Source organism: Mauremys mutica, chromosome 24 (assembly GCF_020497125.1).
Source record: "Mauremys mutica isolate MM-2020 ecotype Southern chromosome 24, ASM2049712v1, whole genome shotgun sequence".
NCBI lineage: Eukaryota > Metazoa > Chordata > Testudines > Geoemydidae > Mauremys > Mauremys mutica.
The window spans coordinates 7,223,377-7,244,684 of record NC_059095.1 but is presented as its reverse complement, the minus strand read 5'-3'; the positions used below and the strand labels follow the sequence as shown (position 1 = coordinate 7,244,684).

Here is a 21,308-nt window from a genome sequence, read left to right as displayed (position 1 = left end):
TATCGGTCGAGTGAGCAATTCTCTCCCGACAAGGTGAGAGATGGGGGTGGAAAGACAAGGAACCCATTGCCGGCTCCCTCTCCCAGCTCCAAAATGTATTAATTATCCCTGCGTGGCTTCTGGCAGAGCAGAGAGATCACTCCCTGATTAGGAGATGTTTATCAGGAAACTATAATGAAGGTGGGACACTGACACTGTGATTAATATTATATTTCAGCAAGATTTAAACGAAATGATCCATCATCCCAAATGGAAGATCAGCAATGCCTGCTGCCAGGTATCAGAGTGGCTTGGGGATAGGGGCTCTCAAATGATTCAGTCACCTTGGCTTCCTGCTTACAATGAAAGCAGCTAGGGCTAGGTAAGCACAGTCGTCTTCTATTTCACACTCATTTCTCACCTACAACCTCTCCATCCACCGACGCTTTTCACTTGGAGTTTGACAAAGATCAAGCCGAGCTTCACAATATTACCCGTGTGGTATGCAAATATCCCCGTTTCACGGATGGGGACAATTAAAATACTGAGAAGGGAAAGTGACTTGCCCAAGGTCCTAAAACAAACAGAGGTGCGAACAGAACCCAGGAGTCCAGAGTTTCTTTCTAAACACTAGACCAGGGCTATCAAGCCTGCATTTAATAAACTGTTTTTAATGAAAGTGTTTTTCCATCTAGGTTATGGGATTCCCCAGACACTCAGGGAAGGTAACTATCTCCTGCGCCTAAAAACTTATATGCAGCAGAGTGGGCGCAGGGGGGGAAATGATGGAAAGCCATTCCATAATCGGAAGTGAAGACTCTTTCCCAGTCCGAGGCAGGCAGGCAACCCACCCCGCTCTTGGGAGGAAGCTATAGGAAATCTCTCTCTTTTTGATCGTGCCTAGTCTGCATTTGGTTACCTGTTGCTTTTTGGTGGGGTTGCATGCTACAAAACGCAGCACATTCAACCAGGGTTCAACACCGTGGTGCAGGGCACGGAAGCCAGAAACGTGACAGGCTGCTGCAATCCGGACTTGAATGCGCCACACGTTCATCTGAATTTTAAATACAGAGCATCACGAGCAGCGTTCTAGCAACTGTCACAGCAGCAGCGTCAGACCAGCAGCCTCAGCACTACGGCCTATATGGTAATTTTCAGGGAGTTACCCAGAAAGCCCTGCAGTGGGAGAGATTTTTCTTGGCAGCCGTCCTAAAATAATTTTTTAATGTTCATGTACGTTATATGTAAACGTTTTGGTATATATTTTTTTTTAAATAAGCTGGGAATGGAGAAAAGGAAGGATCTAACTGGCTGGCTTCTCCTGTTCTGTGATCACGGCATGGAAAGTGTGGTATGAAGAGAGGGGGGGTTGTGGTCCCTGCCTCGAGGAACGCACAGTCTAAGCAGGCTGACAAAAGATTCCATTTTAGGGTATTGTTTTGCCTGAGAGACCCTCCCCTATGTGGGGGTCCAGCATAGCAACACAGGTTAGTGCCCTCCCACTGCCATGAAAAGAGTCCCCCTGCGCAGCAGTAACTGGTGGGTGGCCAGGTGTCAGAGGAGCAGCAGCATTTTAACAGGCAGCATCTTCTTGCCGTTTCTGAACCGTGCCATTTCTGATCCCCAAATAAGGGTTGCCGCCACAGCCTTCCCTGTTCTGCGCACACGTGACGGCCACCGGCTTACGATGAATGGCTATTTTAGTGCAGAGCCATGCGGAGCGCAGAGCTTCCCCCACCAAGGGACTAAAACACCTCAGTCCCTCGCATGAGCCGCTGTGGCGCTTGGAGGGAGGCAGCTGGAACAGAGAAGAATTTCGGGGCACAAGGAAGGTCTCATTAAAAAAAAAAAGGTTCATTACTGAACATGAGTAAGGGGTCGAAGAGGGCCAGCCAGGGGAGCAAGAGACTGATTTATATGAATGCTACAGAGAAAGGGGCGATATTAGCAATAATCCAGTTGCCCTACAATATATCCATGGCTATGAAAACCCTGGGGAAAGCTCCCCCCAACCCACATCTCTTCCTCTTGCCTGATCTTCCATTAAAAAAAAAAATCCCCTTTTCTATTCTGGGCTCCCAACAGATAAGGGAGAACTACCCCCCACCCCCACCCCCACCCATTTATCCCATGTCAGAATTCCCCATGGAAAGAGGCCTGATTGAGTGAATGGAGCAGCACAGTGACCTGTCCTTTGCCCTCGCTTTCTCAGCCTCCAGAACGATCCCTGTCGGGGCGAAACAGGAACGTCACGTGAAGAGTTGGGAACTGCTGCCCAGTTTCCTACGACCTCCGCCTTTCCAACGGACAGAGAGGAGAGGACGAAAACCCTTCCTCACGTGTGTGACAGTAAAGCAGGCAAGCAGCTGTTAACAGAGAGAAGCCAGGAAGAAGAAAATCCTGATCAGTGTGGGCTCCGAGAAACACCATCCACTTAATTTAGATTTTGTGAGAATAAGAAAGAAACCAGATACAAGAGTGGTGGATGGAGAGAGAGAGATTAAGCCTTCAGCTCTATCAGAGCTTTTTTAAAAGAACAGTTCCTGCAAAGTTTGCAATCCACACACAAGCACCATGGTGACATTGGAAAACCAGGAAATGAAACTGACTACCCACAAAAGTGAAATTGATCAATAAGTTTAATTGTTGCAGTGAGCAGGAAATGCAGGAAAAACTACTGGGGGGGGGCGAAGGGGAGGAACAATAAATTTGATTTTTATAAGAACGTCTCTCAGCTTCAATGCTCTGCGAAGTTATCAGCAACACACGGATTTTTAATAGGTTTTTTCCCTTTGCAGTACCGCTTTAAGCAGTTAGCTCAAAGAGATGTTAAGATAAGATTTAACCATCTCAAACACTGAATTTCAAACACGACCACTGTTTCCTGAGAAGAGATTATTCCATTTTGAGGAATCATGCCCGTACCAAAGTATTATCTCCCCTCCCCTTTAAAGCCATTTTGAATGCTGCAACTGCGGAGTTTATTGAGAGAGGGTGAATGGTCACAGAGGCACAGTTACTCGCCTCCAGAGACGGAGAGCGCTTCGCCTCCAGCTTTGGGATTTACGTACCCAGAGCATGGGGTTAACTGGTGTAACCACACATCTCAACACACGTTTACTGTTGACAAACGAAAAAGAAAATGAAGCCATGTTATCTGAAGCCCACGAAGAGTCAGGACATTCTTGAATTCAATTTAATTCCAGGCCCCTTCGGACCCATTGCTGATGGATGCACAGAGGAGCACAAAAGTCATCTGGGTGGGAGGGAAAAGGGGAGACAACCCAGACCATTTAGAAAGCTTATTAAAACCTCCCAGACACAAAATAAGTTATTGTGCATTGTCTGGTTTGGGAATGACCAGAGTACATATTTAAAGTGTCACATTTTACTGCAAATTAAGACAACAGGGTACTGGATAAATTCCAACTAATACCCTATTTAGTTAGCATTCTAGATGCTGTCCCAAGACCAGGCTGATAATGCAGAACACAAAGGCAGCACAAATGAGTACATTACAATGCACATAGTGTGTGTGTGGGTGTGTGTGGGTGAGAGAGAGAGAGAGAGAGAGAGAGAGAGAGACACACACACACACACTCTCTATTTAGGACTGGTTTACATCAGAAGACTTGCATGGGTTTACCAGAACAGGTATTTAAAGTCAGTTTATTTACACCCATGAAAACTCGTAACGTAATGTAGATGCCCTTAAACCAGCTTAACACTCACTGTAAATCAGTTTAGCAAGATACCAAATTAAACTAAACTGGTTTAACCAAAGCTTAAGCCGGTTTAAGGGCATCTACATTACATTAGTGGTTTGTCCAGTTTAGCTAAATTGATTAAAAACCCCATTCAGTTAAACCACAGCAAGTTTTCGAATGTACCCCAATCTTTACACTTGCAAACACTGCCATGGAAAACTGAAACAGGCTGTATTAGTTATTTGCACCATAATAGCACCCAGAGGCCCCAGCCTCGTTGTGCTAGGAGCTGTACAAACAAAGTTGGTCTCTGCCTTGAAGAGCTCACAATCTAAGTGTAAGACAAATGATTCAACAGACAGGGGGCGCAGGACAAGAGTGAGACTACAGCAGTCAGGGATGGAAAAATGGGACTGACCAGGGGCTGTCTGCTGAAAGGCAGGATATTACATCCCTAGCGGAGGGACCACAAAGGTATCGCCAGGATCCAGAAGGGAGGTACATACTGATGTGACTTCCAAGCCTCAAGAGAGGCACATATCCCAGCACTTCAGTGCAGGGGCCTCTCCTCTGAAAGCCAACAGCTGGGCTCCAGTAACCCCTTGTCACCCCTCCCATTCCTCTCTGTAAACAAGCTGCCAGGGAAAATAAATAGTTACTAACATGGTCATTAATTGGATTTTGGCAGAGCTCTTCCAGGGCAGTTCAGAGGAAGCCATCAGATCTAAATGGACCCGCTCATCAGCATTCAAATGCTTGAATATTTGACATGGGGAGGGAGGGAAATCCAGCTAAGAGCATGAACCCCCATCTCTGCCAGTAGCGCCCCCCCCACTCCCACACAGCTACTCTGCAGAGGCAACTATGCGTGGTGAGAAACCCGCCTGCTACAATAAGTGTCTCTTGTCTGTCTGGACAACGCCCCCCACTTCCACCCTCCACGGCAGCTCTAGCCTTCGTATCCAATAAATAAAGGCCTGGTCTATTAGGTAACATAGCTATGATCCAACCTCTGCTGTTAGGTGCAAGCAGAGTCTTTGACATGGGCGTCTTTGAGGCAGGTTGGACGGACACACATGACCGATCATCCCCACCAAGTCACCTAGGTGTCAAATTTAGATCGAGGCTACCGCCAGGCCTCACCCAGCCGCAGAAGGGACTACGGGCAAAGCGCAGGACAAGCAGACCCTTCCCCCAGGCCACGGCGGATACAAGAAGTAGGCACCAAACTACCACGGCCCAGCCACGTGGGCAAGGCCAGAAGGGAGCTTTGAGAGGCCCCAGCAGACACTGCAGCCAGTCCCACAGACAGTGACGCCATCAAGAGAGAAGGACCCCAGGAGGAATCGCTGCAAGGCAGCCGCCGCTCACTCCAGCAAGCATCCCGGCCGCAACTTGAGGGGTGGGGGAACCAACCACACCCAGGACCCCAGGCAGCCACAAGGACAGCACAGCTGGAGGAACAAGAAGGCCCTGAACAAGCAACTAGACATTTGCTTACTACTGGAGGGCCGTGTTTCTCCCCCGACTCCTCAACCTCTGTACAAACCTCCCACTGACTTCAGCGGGCTCCGCAGGGAGTATGCAGTCTTAATCTACACCCTGGTCCGCGGGCCACCATTAAATATAGAACGTGATCCTCTTCTCCTCCAAAGCCTGGGAGTGGGCAGCAGGGGATGGATCACTGGATGATAGCCTGTTCTGTTCATTCCCTCTGGAGCACCTGGCATTGGCCACTGTCAGAAGACAGGACACTGGGCTAGATGGACCTTTGGTCTGACCCAGTCTGGCCAGTCTTCTGTTTAGCAGTTTGACAGCTCTTTGCTCTATGTCAACATCTGAATGCATGCGGCACATGCCACCTAGCACCAGGGCTCCTGAGTGATGCCAGTCAGCCACACCCTCAAGGAGTGCCATTCCCCAGCCAAACACGTCCCCAGGGGAGCTCTGTATGTTAATCCACCGCTCTGTATTTAAAAGCGGTTCTGGAGCTCAAAGCTAACAGGCTTAGGAAAATCACGCATCCCAACAGCCACCATCTCCAGGAGCGTCAAGAGGGCAACAAAGACAGAAAATTACTTTTAGAATCCCTGGGGCTGGGTTGCTGCCATCCAGCAGCGGCTTAGCGAGAACTCATGCACGGGGCACGCAGGACACACTCGGCTAGACGAGCAGAGCCAAAAATAATCAGCCAGAGTCCAGGCAGCTACTGCAAATATGGACGCCAAGTTAGATAAGTTGGTAAGCCGAGCGAACGACACGGGAGTGGGAAATGAAAGCCTGGGAGAAGCAGATTGGAACAGCCCCGGAAGACTGGTGAGAGACGGAAAAATAAAGAGACAAAAAGTTTCCAGCTTACTAGGCTGGGCTGTCAAAGAAACCAAAAATCACTTCCGTTATAAAACAATCCGCACGCTTGGCCACTGAGTCCACGTCCAGAATATAGGGCTCATGGCCAAAGCATCAGATAGGAAAGGTTAGACCCAGGATCATGTGTGAAGCAGTGGCCCCCCACAAAACGTTACGCTCCAGCTGGGAAAAGGAAGCTGGTTTGTAACACACCCAGCTTGTTTGTGGGGTATAATTCCGGGACTTAAAATGAAAGAATTTTTTAAAGTTGTAATTGATTCTTACAATGATCTTTATGTTACAGTAATATCTAGAGACCCCAACCAAGCTCAGGGCCCTGTTCTGCTGGCACTGGCCGGGCAGCAAGAGACAGGGCCTGCCTCACAGAGCTGATGCTCTAAGCAGAAGTCAGAGTGGTAGGGGAAGAGCAGCCAGAGAAGTGATTTGCCCAGGGTCACGCAGCAGGGCAGTGGCAAAGCTGGGCAGAGAACTCGAGGCTCCAAACATCTAGACCCGTGTGTGATGCATTAGATCGGGGGGGGCTCAACCTTCTTCTTTCTGAGCCTTCCGCAACATGCTATAGACTGTACAGCCCACCTGTGCCACAACAACATTTTTCTAAATATAAAAGCCAGAGCCAGCATTAGGGGGCAGCAAGCAGGGCTACTGCCCAGGACCCCACATCACGCCGGGGGGGGGGGGGGGGCCCACAAAGCTAAGTTGCTCAGGCTTCTACTTCAGCAACAGATGGCAGAGCTCAGGGCCCCGGGCTTCAACCCCGCATGGCAAGGCTTCAGCTTTCTGCTCTGGGCCCCAGGGAGTCTAACTCTGGCCCTGCTTGGTGGACCCCCTGAAACCTGTTCACGGCCCCCCAGGGGGCCCCGGACCCCTGGTTGAGAACCACTGCATTCGATCACCATCTCTAGATTAAAGTCAAAGCACTGAGATCCTCGGACAGGAGGGAGTAAGGTTCATTAGTAAAACTGGAAGGATCTGACACTAATTCACTTTTCACCAATATTTTACCTTTTCCCTCTGCTTAGGCAGTGAAACTAGACTGGTCAATTTCACATTTGCTCATGATCACTTTCACTATTTGATTTCTCATGATGCATTTGGACTTTCCATGCAGCCTGGGAATGTTGGAGTTCTCCCTACCCTCTCCCTCCACAAACTCATAGTAAATTAGGGTGACCAGACAGCAAGTGTGAAAAATCGGGACAGGGGTTGGGGGGTAATAGGAGTCTATATAAGAAAAAGACCCAAAAATCAGGACTGTCCCTATAAAATTGGGACATCTGGTCACCCTATGGGAAATGGGTTATTTGTGGAAGGCTTTTTGTTTTTTAAATCATGCAGACATTTATAAGTTCTCTCAGGTTTAGTAACACTCTTTAGACTCAAAATTCAAAAGTCGTGGGTAAATTACACAATAGCACCCATTGAATGCAACTGAATCATCTCCCTCTGCCACAGATCTGGACTGCGGACGTGGTGAGGGCTGGCTTCACTGTACCTTACCCTGCAGTCTTGTAATTGCTACAAAATTATACTTTAATTAGAAACTAAGGTTCGGGATACAATCCATATGCTGTGGCGGGCCACAGGAGATCACTCCAGTGGACAAGCTACGTCTAATCTCCCTGCCCACTCAGTCCCCAAACAGCATGGAAGAGTGGATGAACTACTCTGGAAGCCATATCAAATGTACTTTATAGTAAGCAAAGCACTTAGATCAGACTTGTACAGTTGCATCGGGTTAGGTCGATTTTTTTTCAGCCCACTGTGTGGTGTCAAATTGTTAGTTTATTTAGCCACCTGGTCCAAGTGATTCAAGGCGTCCCTGTTGGGTTAGGCCACACGAGCCCGGCAGGCTGTAGGACCAAACACTGCATTATGCTGCAGTGAATTAGGCCATTCTTCATCATTACGTGCCAAATCAGGAAAATTGGACTCTGTTGTCTTACCACCAGCAGGTGATTAACTCTGCGTGTCAAGCCCAAGACTGGATTTGGAGAATGTCCAGTTTGCACCTGATTTGGGATATCTGAGTCAGTCTGTGCCAAGCCTCCTGAACAGATCTGGGAGAGGAGCAATTAATCCTAAACCATCGCTTTCCATAAATACCTTTTAACCAGAGACCTGGGACAGTGCCCTGAATCAATAACAATGTATCAGCTGCTCTAATGACCTGCCTAGCTGGGCATCTGAGATCTCTTTAAGCCAGGTGACGATAAAGACAACAGAATTAAGTGTGCATTTCACTGCGACATGTCACACTACATGAAGAAAGGGATCCCCCCCAAAAAAATATCATATGAATGTTATTTGTTGCCACTGAGAGAAAAAACAAACCCCTTCTCCTTTAGAACACAAGCTGCATTCAGCCCCTCTTTCATACCGGACTGAGATGGTTAAATTGTAAGTTCCTTGGAGCAGAGACCGTCTTTTTGTTGTGTTTGTACAGCACCTAGCACAGTGGGGTCCTGGGCCATGACGGGGGCTCCGATAATAGAAATAATCAATACACAGATGCTAGGGAAACGCAGTCTCACCGAATTATCTTAGAAGGGGTTTACAAACCTTAGCCAAGACTTACCCCTACCGCTGCAAGGCTGGTAAGCGTTAACCCCATGCTACAGATGGGTTTACCGACACCCAGAGAGGCCGAGTGACTTGCTTAAATTCTTAAGCCAGGCAGGAACAGAGCCCAGAAGTCCTGACTCCCAGTCATCCTGCCCTAGCCTCTAGATCAGACTCCCCCTTGGCAGAACAGGAAGTTCAACCTAGGCGCCAGTCCTGTCAATCTCCCGCTCTACCCACTGACCACACTGCTTCTCAGTGCTCACTACTCCGCCTGCCTCCTCCTAATAGCGAGGATTAAAATGCAACTGTCCTATAAAGACGATTTTTCACACACATTCTGGCCTGCTCACAGTCTCCTTCCCAGGACATTTAACTGGAGTCCGTTAGCAAAGCAAAGCAGGAGTATTATTTCAATCCGAGGCACCTATTACTCCATTAGAAAAATGTATGCCTTTCTCCTTGTAAAATATGGGACCTCGCTGCACACAGGAAAAAGGAAAGTGCCAGCAAACTCATTGGTTAATAAATCAATCTGGCAGGGAACAATTAACAGTTTCCAATAATCAATTAGGCAGGAGCAGCAATTCTCTCCCATCCAGCAATTGATCTGAAATATGGCTCCTTTTGTAATTACTGCCAGTTGGGTGTGTTTCAGAACAGGGCACATCCAGCTAATGGCTGCAGGCTTAGCAGCCCACTCCAGATGCACTGAGAATCAGGCCGGGGGGGGGGGGGGGAGGTCACACCTTGACCCCGAGCCAGGCCTTATATTGCAACAGCGAAGGGAGACATGAATGCAGGGGATTGGCATTCAGCCTCCTGTTTAGGCTCAAGGCACTCCTGGAAGCCAGGCAAACATTTACAGCAGTACTTTGCACTTCTCTTTGGAGTTCATCCGCGGAGCTCAAAGCCTTTCACAAATGTAAGTAAAGCTTCCCAGTACCTCATGGGTAAATAAGTTACGCCCATTTTACATATGAGGAAAGTAGAGGCAGGGGTAAAACAAGCAACATGCCCAAAGTCACACAGCAAGTCAACAAGCAGGTTGTGATTAAAACCCGCGCTCATGACTCCTGGTCCTGTGCTTTCGCCATCAGACCATCCCTCCTCTCAGGCAGGTACACATGCAGCTACACATGACAGCAGCACATGCAAAACACCAGATATTGACTGCAAACAAACAGCACTACGATGCATCCTGCTGTTTGGGATGCAGGACTTCGGAGAACAAGGATTCTCCTTCTCAACCCTACTACTGCATGAGCGACCTCTCAGCAGGAAGCAAAATGCTCCGTCCTAGCCCCAGGAACACCTAGAAGTAGTTCTGGGCCCAGCAGGGAATGAACAATTGCTTCCCACAGCCACATTCCAGAGAGGCTGCAAGAAATCAATCATTTCGACCCCAAGCGCAAAACGATCCTCCCTTTGGGGTCGATGCAGCCTCCATGGGGTTCACAAGAAGGTAATTGGAATGATCCCTAACTAGAAAGTCAGCTGGTCCCTCCCACCCTGAGCCAACACCTCTCCGAACGCTGAGCACTGGAATTCACTGTACTTGGAGGACATCCAGCATCTGAAGAGGGGAAGAAAAAGGCGGACACCCTCTTTCTCCGCCTTCATCCCCCCTTCCAGGCGATAAGCCTGGGGAGGAGGGATGGCACTGGAGCACCCAGGTGGAAGGAAAGAGAATGGAAAATATCTTCTCTACCCCATCGACATGCACACCCGCCCCCCCCTACCCCCCCCGAGAGGGCCCGGGAAAAGGAGAGGAGCGGTCGGCTAGAATGGTCCCACCCAGCGCAAAGAGAAGCAATAGTGAGTCATGCCGAACGCAGGCTAAGGATGGTTATAATGCTAAGCTAGGACCTGAGACCTAGGCTAGATTCCCAGCTCCGCCACAGACTTCCTAGGTGACCCTGGGAATGTCACTCAACTTGCCGCTCGTCCTCGGCAACATGAGGCTAATAGCACTGCCCCACCTCACAGGGAGCACCCAGGGGAAATATTAGTGGGTGCTATGCACCCCCTGCCCCACCTCCACCCCTGAGTGCGCTGGGTCCCGCTCCTCCGCCTACCTCCCAGTATTTCTCACCCGGAGGCCGCCAAACAGCTGTTTGGCAGCATTAGCACACTCCAGGGGGGAGGGGGAACGTGGCACGCTCAGGGGAGGAGGCGGGGCCAGGGCAGGGATTTGGGGAAGGAGTTGGAATGGGGGCGGGGCAGGGGTGCGAAGAGATGGGGCAGGGGCGGGGCCTCATGGAAGGGGTGGAGTGGGGCCGGGGGCAGAGGGAGGGTCGAGCACCCATGGGGAAGAGGGGAAGTCGGTGCCTATGGCACTGAATGCAGCCACCTCGCTGGTGGAGCGCAGTAGTTATGCGCAGCTAAAGGGGGCGGGGGAGAAAGGGAGAGAGTCTGGCCAATGACACCTGGGCGGACTCCTCCTCTTACCGAAAGGACCTTGGGACGTTTAGTGTCCAAGCAGGTCAGAGCTCAGTTTGTCAAGTGCTCAGCTGAAGGAACAGACACGTACACGCCACTGAATTCCACCTCCCGGCACATGCACCACGTGGGTTCCAAGGTGTGACACTGAGTTCCGCACCGTGAGTCACTGGTTAATTTGCACCCTCTGAGAAATGAAAAATTGACTGTTTTTCCAGTTTTCCCCTGAAGCTCCTGAAACACGGTTCAGAGCAGAGGATGAAAAACAAGAAGAGAATCCTGTTAACTCCATCTCCAGAGCATTTTGCTTTGTGTGGCTTTGAGGCGAATGTTGCCACAGCTGCTGCAACGTCAGATTGATCGGCTACCTGATGGTCAGTCCCATGCTTGATGGCAACCCGCAGCTTGTATCAGCTACCATCCCCAAGGCATTCCATAGCCATCTGCCTCCCAGCACAGCAGCCAGCATCACGCCGGGGGAGCAGCTGGTGTCCCCCCCCCAACGCACCCAGAGTTCTATGGTCCAGCCCGGTGACACACACAGAATCCACCTCTTAACAGATCAAGATCACGTATTTCATTCAGAAATCAAACCCCACTCCAGCATCTTCTCCAGATTAAAGAGCATTTTACCACCCGCATCCCATCAGCAGCACTTCACTGGATGTCTCCCACAGAACAATCAAGCAACTTATATTCAAATTTTATGTGACTCAGTGTTTAAGATTCAACCCTCCCTCCTTATGCAAATCCAGATACTGTGCCTGGTGCCATCTCCTTGGAAAGATAAAGTTGCCACATCAGTGGGGTTTTTTGGGTCAGACTCTGCAGGGGGCACATCGCCCTCAGGGTAAAGGGACGGGCACAATGTCACCAAGACACTGGAGGTACTTTTCACAGACACCCCCTGCTTATCCTGCAAGCGGGCCAGGCTGGAGCTGTGCTCTGCCACTGTTTCAGCGCTGAGTGCAAATTCACACGCACACACACACACACCAAGATGGGTAAAAAGAGAGAGAAATGGCACTGGGAAGCCCCATCAATCATTTCTAGCCATAGGGGACACAACGGGAAGATGCTGCCTTCTATCCTTTCCCTTTGGAAAGTTTAACAAACAAAAAAACACCACAGTCTTCCTTTCTATTCAGCTAGCCAGCAGGCTGCAGCCCCTCTGACAACCCCACTTCCCTGGAGGGCTCAGCTTCGGAACCCAGCTGTAGCTCTGAGCAAGAGAAGGCCGTCAGAAGCCGGGGAAGGAGGGTAAACAAGCTTTTAGTGCCCAGTGCTAGGCAAGCAGCAGTTGCAAGCCTGTTAGAAGGCAGATGCAACCGCTTTAAACCAAGGGGGGGGGGGGGATTCAGCTGTTGGTGGAAAATGTAAACCGCCCATGCTGAAAACACAAGCGTGGGGAGGAGGCAGGGAAGGACACACACAGAACCAGGATCAGAAGCCAGACAGCGCAGGCAGCATCTCTGCAGGGTTGATGCAAACCATTTTCCTTTTAGAGCTGCTTGCCCCGATTCTCTGAGCATTTGTTCCTAGTTCCTCATCGCCCTTGGAACAAAGCACGGCTGCATGTTAATGGTTTATACCATTATTCTAACAGCAATGCCAAAGACTAAAAGCAAGAGCAGTTCCTTGCAGAGCAGGAGACGTTACACTCCCTGAATACTTGGATGGCTCTGCAAAAAAAAAAAAAAAAACACTAATAAAACACCCCAAGCCAAACACACAGACTCTACATCCTAATATTTTCAATTGGTTTTGATTGATTCTGTAAATTGTGCTTTAATGCAGTCGGGAGAAAATTGCTCCAAGCTGAAAACATTAAAGCATTGTCAATTATCCCCCAAACACGTTAGGTTTACTTCTCTTCGGTTTTAGTACATCCCTCCGCTCGGCATTGGTAAGACACAGGCATCACGGATGTACCAATAGGCTTCAGGGATCCAAGAGGCATCAGAACTTACATTCTCCCCTCCTCCCCCTCACCCCCCCCAGTAAACCAGTGGTTTTGCGCAGTCCTGTCTTCTGGGGCTGGGGCAGAGGCAATTCCCCTCCAAACCAAGGCACCAGAAGCACCACTAAAAGCAGAACCAGAGTTTCACTTTGCCCTTCTCATCCAAGGATCAGAGCACTTCAGAAACGTGGACTGACTGTCAGCCCTCCTCTCGGCCGTGGCAGCGTCGCTCGGATACACCCACTTTACAGATCTGGCGCAAGGCAGAAGCAGCTTGCCCGAAGTCACAACGGGATTCAGTGGCAGAGCCCAGGATTCCAGCGGCTAACAAGACAACTGTGCCTCCCAGAAGGAGGCTGCCATTAAGGAAAGGAACCAAATATGAGGGTTTGGCTGTCAATTAATATGCAGCCCAGAGGTAAAAGAAGATCTATTCACTCATCAGCGGCTACTGCTCCCACTCCTAGCCCCCAGACTTGTATTGGAAAGAGATTCTCTAACACATACCGTACCTTCCACCTCACACCCAGCTGCTCCACCGCACAAGAAGGCACAAACACAACGGAAGCTGGAGCATTCTCTTAACAGCGCTCAATTTCAATCCCAAGAAAAAGGGATGAAGCACTTAATGGATGAGGGCTCAGCTCTCCCCTTCCCCACCAACGCTTACAGAGAGAGCACACACTCACTACACCAACACACGCCCGAGGTCCCAGCCCGCAAAAAACCCTGCGCTGGCAGGATCCAGAATGGCCATGGATTGGGATGTGGCATTAGCGCGAAAGTCATGCCGCTCGCTGCGCCAAGCCATCTCTGCAGCTCAGAATGCTTGGATGCCAATTACCTTCCACCCCTTCACCCACACCGCCCCCAAAAAGCCGATGACTATTTCCTTAAAGATCGGGGTTTCTTCAGCCCCAGAACTATACGGAACGTATCAATACCACAGACTGACAGGGGATAACGTAGAGGGCAAACAACCTCACACAAAGGGATAAAAGATCTTGAGCACCAGGGATATGGGGGGGGGTTCCCTTAAAGAGAGGACGCGACCCTAATACTCTCTTCCCCTCCTCCCCATAGCCAGTCACCGTCACATGCAAAAGCAAGACAACACACCTGAGAGCCATCCTTCTGTGCAGAACTGACAGGGAAGAGGGTATTTTTTAATCCATCAGCGTTTCCAGTTGAACACCACAGACCGATGCCGTCTGCAGAGTAGGTGCTACCGGAGGCAAGCCTGGAGACCTTCTCCTGTGATAAATCCATTTGGTTCTGACAATATCCTACCACTCAAACCCCTCAAAACTACAGATCGTTTTACTCATCATCTGGCTGCATCCAGCAGCTTCCCCCACCCGGCCACCCCACGCACCTAAAAACAAAGGGGAGCCACTGGAGTGCCAATTTACATGCTGTGCATTGCTGATGAGGAGTGTGTGTGTGTGGGGGGGTCTTAGTCTTCAATACTAGAAGTTAGAAAGGAATTGGTTCTGCTGTCAGTCAGCCAGCTGCAAGAGGAGCAACCTGAAACCTTCCAAATGGGTGTCCGAGGGCGAAGAAGAAGTTAGTTTTCGAAGTAAGTGAGGCGGGAACACGGGTGGAATCATCTCCCCGTGATGACGCAATGATTTCCCCGTGATGCTGCGAGTCGAGGTCATAGCATCTCTCTGCGTACCCCCTCACTTTCCTAGGCGGTTTCTCATTCCCCTCCGCCTCCTTTCCACACATTGCACCTAATTATGCCAATCCTCCATAGGATTAGAGCACCATTAGACACAGCAGGTAGAAATCCTGTTACCAGGGGTGGGGAGAGGGCAGCTTCAGACTACAATGCTGCAACTTGGCTCTGAGAGATGATAATGGTCACTGGTTGCCTGTCTCCCTCCAGCATGGTATTTCACCCACCCCTCCTTCGGAGAGGCACAGTTGCAATACTGTTGGTATCGGAAACCCAGATTATAAATGACACTGTAAAATCCAGGTTTTGTAGCCTGGGCTTCGGGTACCTCTAACTGAGCCTTTGTTAATTTTATTTTGTTAGATCCTATCTTGCAGGTGGCTGTAATGCTAGAAGAACATCACCAGTTGCATTTACTTGCCTTGGATTTGTGTGTACGTACACACACAATACCTTTTTTAATGGACCCTATGCAAATGCCTGTGCCCCTTTTCTGACTCCCAATTTGACTGTAGACTCTCTTTTTATGAGCAGCCATCTGAGATCTCAAACACCTTCGCAGCGAGCAAGCACAGACACAAAGCATCACACACCTGTTAAAAAACAGGAATATAAAAAGAGCCTGGATTCCCAGAACCCATTAATAACCCCCTTGGCGGAAGCAGCAAGTGCCTAATAGGGGAGAGATTTGACCGTTTCCTCATTCCCCCCCCCACCCCCTTAAGGGCTGCCCAAATCAATCGGGTGTTCTAACAGTGTATGGCTAAAAACGGAGGCCTCTCCCAGGGATGCTGGTGTCACACCCAATTTCCGCGAGATTAAAAAACCATGACTCAAAAGCCACACGCACGGGTCTCTCTCAGATCCAGAGCAGAAATATGAATGCAGCTTGGATAAAACTGACTATTTAGTAGAATATACACGGTAATCAAAGACCCCCCCCCCCCCATCAAATGCTACAAAGGTCCAGCCATCTCATCGACTCAGCACCAGGGAAATGCAGGATTCCAGTGGAAGGCTGGCTACACGGCCAGCCAGCCTGAAGGAACCAACTTGCCGGCCGAGGCTTTTCAGACCCTATGCACAGGTGCAGCAGCAGGTAAAATACACCAAGCAAACAGCAGGTTATTTCTCTGATCTCCTACAGAGCCAGCCTAGAGGGAGGGGTCAGTGGGAAGCAGATTAAGCTCTTTTATTCAGGGCTGGAGATAACCAATTCAAAAGAGTGCAAAGCTCAGCTAGGGTCCCTCTCCGCATGTGCCACGTCCCCTTTCCTGTTCAGTTAAGCCATGCCAAATAAATACATAAAACCCAAACCACAGAGAAAGTAAAAAGTGCAATCTCAAGATCCCCCAGTTGTGGTTTAATGGGGAACCAAACAGCAAGAACACACGAAAAATGAAAAGCCAGAGCAGGAGGCGCAGCCACCGAGCTGAACGGAGACCCAGGACGCCCCCTTGGGAACAATGCAATCAATCCAAACACACCCAGACACACAGTGAGCAGTTTTCAGGAAGGCTGGAGGGAGCTCGGGCAGCAGGATGAACCGTATGGTGATTTAGGAGGTGGCCACACAACGTAACTAAAAAGATAACAGGAAAGATGGTGGCTGTTTCCACCGAGCCTGCCGATAAGAAACGATACAACTAGGGAGGGTCCGACAAGTCACACGGAGCGGCGATGAGCGAGGGCGAACGGTCCAAACGAGCAGAGGAAACGAGGCTCTTTGGACGCTGCTTCCAGGGGTAAAAGGCGGGGGGGGGACAGCAGCAGCCCCTCTGTTAAAAGGCGAACAAGTGACTTGGTTACACATCGAGAGTTTACGCTTTTCAAAACGTTTACTGCTCCAGCCGCAGGTTAAGCAGCATCTACACCGAAGTGAGATGTCAGGGTTATTTCTCCATCTCTTATGTGATTCGTTCCCTTTTCCTAGACACGGCTAAGCCATCTGTGGCTTATAAAGATACTTGAGAGGAACAATTCCGCCTCCTTTTGAAATACACCAGATACCACATATTATTGAACTACCCATTGGGGAGGAATATCACCCCAAAATCTCCTCTAAGGAGGGATTTTTCCACCCCCCACCCCACTTCTGGTGCCTGGGCGCGTACCATGATTTTTTTGAAGCCATCTTCTGACCAGCAAAACATACAGGTCATTTACAATGCCTCTAGGGAGTGGAGAAATGGAGAGCAGGCTTGGTGTCTACGTGAAGCTGCGGTCTGTGGCAGTGACAATTCATGCTTGGGAGGGGGTCGAAAAATCACACAGGGGAAGGAGACCTACTTGTGCACATGCTGGCATGAGCTACGTGATGCCACAATGGGACCCAGGCGCAGTGGTGGCACTAGGGTTTAAGCAGATTAAGCAATTGGTCAGGGCCCCAGGAAGCCCCGATTTAGCATTACCCCCAAAATACTGTTCCTCTCTTTCAGTGCGGCCCAAACAAGTGTCCGGCCATGTGCTGGGCTGCGATATTTTTTGGTTCATGGAAATAATGCAATGAATTTTTTTAGGGGGGGGCGTGTGAATGGTCAAAGGGGCCAGGACCCCCATAATAATCCTGTTTAAGGCCTCCAGTGGGCTAACATCACCTCTGCCCATAAGGCACAGCCTGCAAGGAGGTGCGGGGAACACAATGGGACCCAGGCAACAAGCCAGGGTGCCCCAGGAGGGTGCAGTCCTGCCGAGCAGGGACAGGCCATCGGCCATAAGAGGCACGAGACACGGGAAAGGCATCATGTCCACACAACCCGAGCACGGCGGGCAGTGGAGCTCACAAGGCAGCAGGTAAGCTCAGCAGGATGTTTGGTGCCCAGGGGAAGAGGCGCTGAGCCAACAGAAGGGGGCAGGATGCCCACAGGCTGGGGAGCAAAGCCGAGCACTGGCGACTGTGCGTGGAAGCTGGAACGCGGGGGCCAGGCTGGGCTATGCCCATCATGGGCTGGAGGAGGGGGAGGCTGCTGCGCTGTGCAGAGAGGGAGGAGAGCGGGGCAGCAGGGAGGGAGGGAGAAGCAATGGGGAGATCCTCAGGACTCGGGGGAGGGGGAGGCGAGGAGGGGTTTCCCTCCTGACTTCTCCACAGACCTCTCCCAGCAGCATCGCCTGTAGCAGTCAGGGAGCTGGGAGGAGCTCCTTGCCAGCAGCCTCCTCCCTGGTACCCAAGTGCAATGCCTGCCAAGGATGCAGCTCCCCACCCCCCACCCCAGCGCAATGGCCGGTTGCACCAGCGGCGCATCTTCAGCGGGCGCGAGCCCGGCTGCCTCCTCCCCCGCCACGGCCGGGTCCCCAGCGGAGCTTCCCCTCCCTTTGTATCCAGCGTCTGGTTGTCCCCAGCGCATCCTTCCCGAGCCTGCCGGAGCGAGCGCCCCGGAGCCTCCCCTGCCCGATGCAATCGACTCCTTCCCCCGTGCAATTCCCCCGGGACTCGGATGCACCCTGCCGTCAGCCCCAGGGGAATCCCGTCCCCGGTGCTTTCCTGCGTCCTATCCTGGAGCGAACCCCCCGATGCTTGCGCGCAATCTTCCTGCCTCCTCCTCAGTTACACCCTCATTGCAACCTGCCTCCTGCCCAGCACAGCCCCCTCCCCCACTCCCAGTGCAATTCTCACCCCCACCCACTGCAATCTGGCCCGAGTTCAATTCCACCCCCCCAAATCTCCAGAGCTCGGGCGCTGCCTGATCCTGTCCCCAACGAAGCCCCTCCCCAATTCTTCATTGCAACCTGCCCCCCCCCACGCCACTTTAACTCCCGATGCTCCGCTACATCCTCCCCACTTCTGCTCCATTGCACCACCCCCCCCTCATGCACCCCTGCCCTGCTGCTCCCATCCACCCTGGCCCATACCCTTAGGGCTCCACTGCAATCTGCTCCCCCCCATGCAACTCCCCCTCTTGCTCCATTGCAACCTCCCCACACCCCAATCTGCCCCACATGCAACCTGCTCCATTGCAATCCCCCTGCGGCTCCAATGCAAGCTCCCCACATCCCTAAAGCTCCATTGCAAACCCCCCCCTCCAGCTCCAACCCAGCCTGCCCCACACCCCTAAGGCTCCATTGCAACTCCCGTGCAACCTGTCCACACCCCCCCCGGCTCCATCGCGTCCCCCACCCCTTACCTGGCGGCTGGGCTGCCCGCTCACATCCTCGCCCGCCGTCCGGCCGGAGGAGGCGCCTTAATCCCGGGCAGCCCCCTCCTCCCCCGGACCCGCTCGGCTCCCGGCTGAGGATGCTGCGCGGAGGAGGGGGCGCGCGGGGGACACTGCGGCTCCAGCTCCCTCCCGGGCTCCAGACACTCTCACAGGTGATGTCATTCCCCGAGCCTCCGCCGCCTGACGTCACCGGGGGGCGGGGCCCAAGGAGGGGAGAAGGGGCGGGGCGGCCTGCGTCACCGCGGAGGCGAGGGAAGCCGGCGCCGCGAGGCCGGCCAATGGGAGAGTTGCGCCGCCGTCACGTGGGGGAGGGCGTGGCAGCGGGCGGGAGGGGAGATTTAAAGGGGGAGGCGGAAGCGGCGCACGTGGGCGCGGGAGCACGTGGCGCGATTCGAAGGGGGGGGGGCTGGTGGTTGAAGGTCTGTCGCAGCACGTGGGGTGGGTGGAAGGGCAGGGGCCGCACGTGGAGGGAGGAGACCTCATGGTGCAAAGGGGATTTAAAGGGAATGGGGCACATTGCAGGAGGGGGATTTAAAGGCAGAGGGTGGGCCACATGCTGCGGGGGGGGGGCAGTTAAAGAGCAGGAGAGGAGGCAGTTTTGCAAGGCAGGGGGGTGTTTGTGGCAGGAATCCTCTCTGGGTCAAAGGTCTGGGGGAGAGCCAGGACATGGTGCAGAGGCTGTGGAAGGAGTTAAAGCTGGGGAGAGCCCCTGGTGTGAGTAGGCAGTTCACTGGAGGAGGACAACCGTGCATCCAGCCTGTTGGTCAAGCCTGTAGTCCTGCAGCAATCTGCCAGCCCTCCTCATTTGGAAGGGAGATTGCCTGATTTCAACTTTTGCTTTAACCCAGGGTTGTAGTATTGCTTTTAATGGGTCACACATAGGTAACAGGTCATAGAATCTCAGGGTTGGAAGGGACCTCAGGAGGTTATCTAGTCCAACCCCCTGCTCAAAGCAGGAAAAAAAGGAGCTTTTCACCCCAGATGGGACTTGAACCCACAATCTCTGGCTTAGGAAGCCAATGCCTTATCCATTAGGCCACTGGGGCCTTTGAGATCCAAGATCATCTCCTAACAGTGAACTCCTTGTTTCCGCCTCACCCTTGTGCAGAAAGACAGTTCAAACCTGAAACATCATTTAAATCCCCCTTAAACCCTGCAGGGACTTAAGTGCTACAGAGACCATATGCTACCTCTCCACAGAGGGGTGAATTTCACTCAAAGAGAATAATGAGGGTGCTAACACGAAACCACAACTCAGCATAGTCACTTTGATCAGGAGGTATTTCCCCTCGTGCCTTTCAATGAGATGTTTGAGAATTCTCATAACAGAATCTCAGGGTTGGAAGGGACCTCAGAAGGTATCTAGTACAACCCCTTGCTCAAAGCAGGACCAACCCCCAACTAAATCCATTACCATCATTGTTATTTTTTTAACCTCCCTCTTTCATAGGGTCATCTCTTAACAGAGCCCTGGGTTCCCACTGGAGGTTTTGAGGTGATGCCAGCTGTCAGGAAAACTAAATAAAAAAACACTGCAGTTCAAGGCTTCCAACCCCATAATTGCGTCCCCACGTTCATATTTATTTTCATCAAATCCAACACGGGGGTGGCTTATTGAGAGCTCCGCAGATGCACTCATCACCCACTTTCCTGAGGGTGCCGAGGTCAGGGCAAAGGGACTTTGGTTGCTTAATCACAGAATCATTCGAAGTAGAGGCAAAAACGACCTGCTAATTCCTCTAGGCCATCCCTCAGCCAATGTGGGATTGTTTGCTGCAGTATATTTTGTACCCTGGCTGGCTGGCTGGCTTGACATCTGTCACCATCAGTGCAAAGACTAAAATGTTTATGTCCTTCTGGTATGTCAGCACTTTTGTGACCAGATCTAGATCTGCTATTTCAGGCAGTGTCTGGATTCTCCCCAATTATATTGCTATCTTGTTGGGAGATGATAAGGGCAATACACGTACCTAGACAGAGACAACAGATAGGGAGCCCATCACATTTCCAGAAAATGAAGCAAATGCTACCACCATCGTATTTAAAGTCTTGAACTGCAGACAAACTCCAGCGCAAGCGAGAGGAGGTTTAGCACAGGTGCAAGTAAAATTAAGTGCTTGGTGTAGTCCTCTGTAATGAAAGTTAAGTCTCAAGCCCCTTAAATGTAACCTTTGGGAAGCAAATAAAAGCATTATCCTCATTCCTGCTAGTTATGGAGTGCTGTGTGTATACGCACTGTGTGTAAGTGAAAAGAAAAGTGCTACCTACAGGCGGCCCTGATTCTGTATTAGGCCCCAGTTATCACTTATACTCACCACCAGCATATCCCTTTGTGTCAGGACGCAGCATTGCAGGGGTTCTTCCTCTCTCGTGCCCCCCTCACATCCTGCTTCCACAACGGTCCACTGTTTCTGTGGCCTCACCCTTCAGCCAGGTCAGCGCTCAGTCCAGTC

General features: G+C 51.3%; 1 protein-coding gene and 1 non-coding gene across 8 annotated transcripts in view; both read right to left on the bottom strand.

Annotated features, from left to right (window-relative positions):
* Window positions 1-18,992, bottom strand: part of PTPRS (protein tyrosine phosphatase receptor type S) — a 239,945-nt gene extending 220,953 nt beyond the window's left edge. For all 7 annotated transcript variants that reach the window (XM_044998457.1, XM_044998461.1, XM_044998459.1 and 4 more), the window contains exon 1: window positions 18,823-18,992. The gene's annotated coding sequence lies outside the window, so the exon portion shown is untranslated. The remainder of the gene's footprint in view (window positions 1-18,822) is intronic.
* Window positions 18,993-19,828: 836 nt separating this feature from the next.
* TRNAR-CCU lies at window positions 19,829-19,901 on the bottom strand. The gene has a single exon. It is a non-coding gene; the product is annotated as a tRNA-Arg (tRNA).
* Window positions 19,902-21,308: the final 1,407 nt, after the last annotated feature.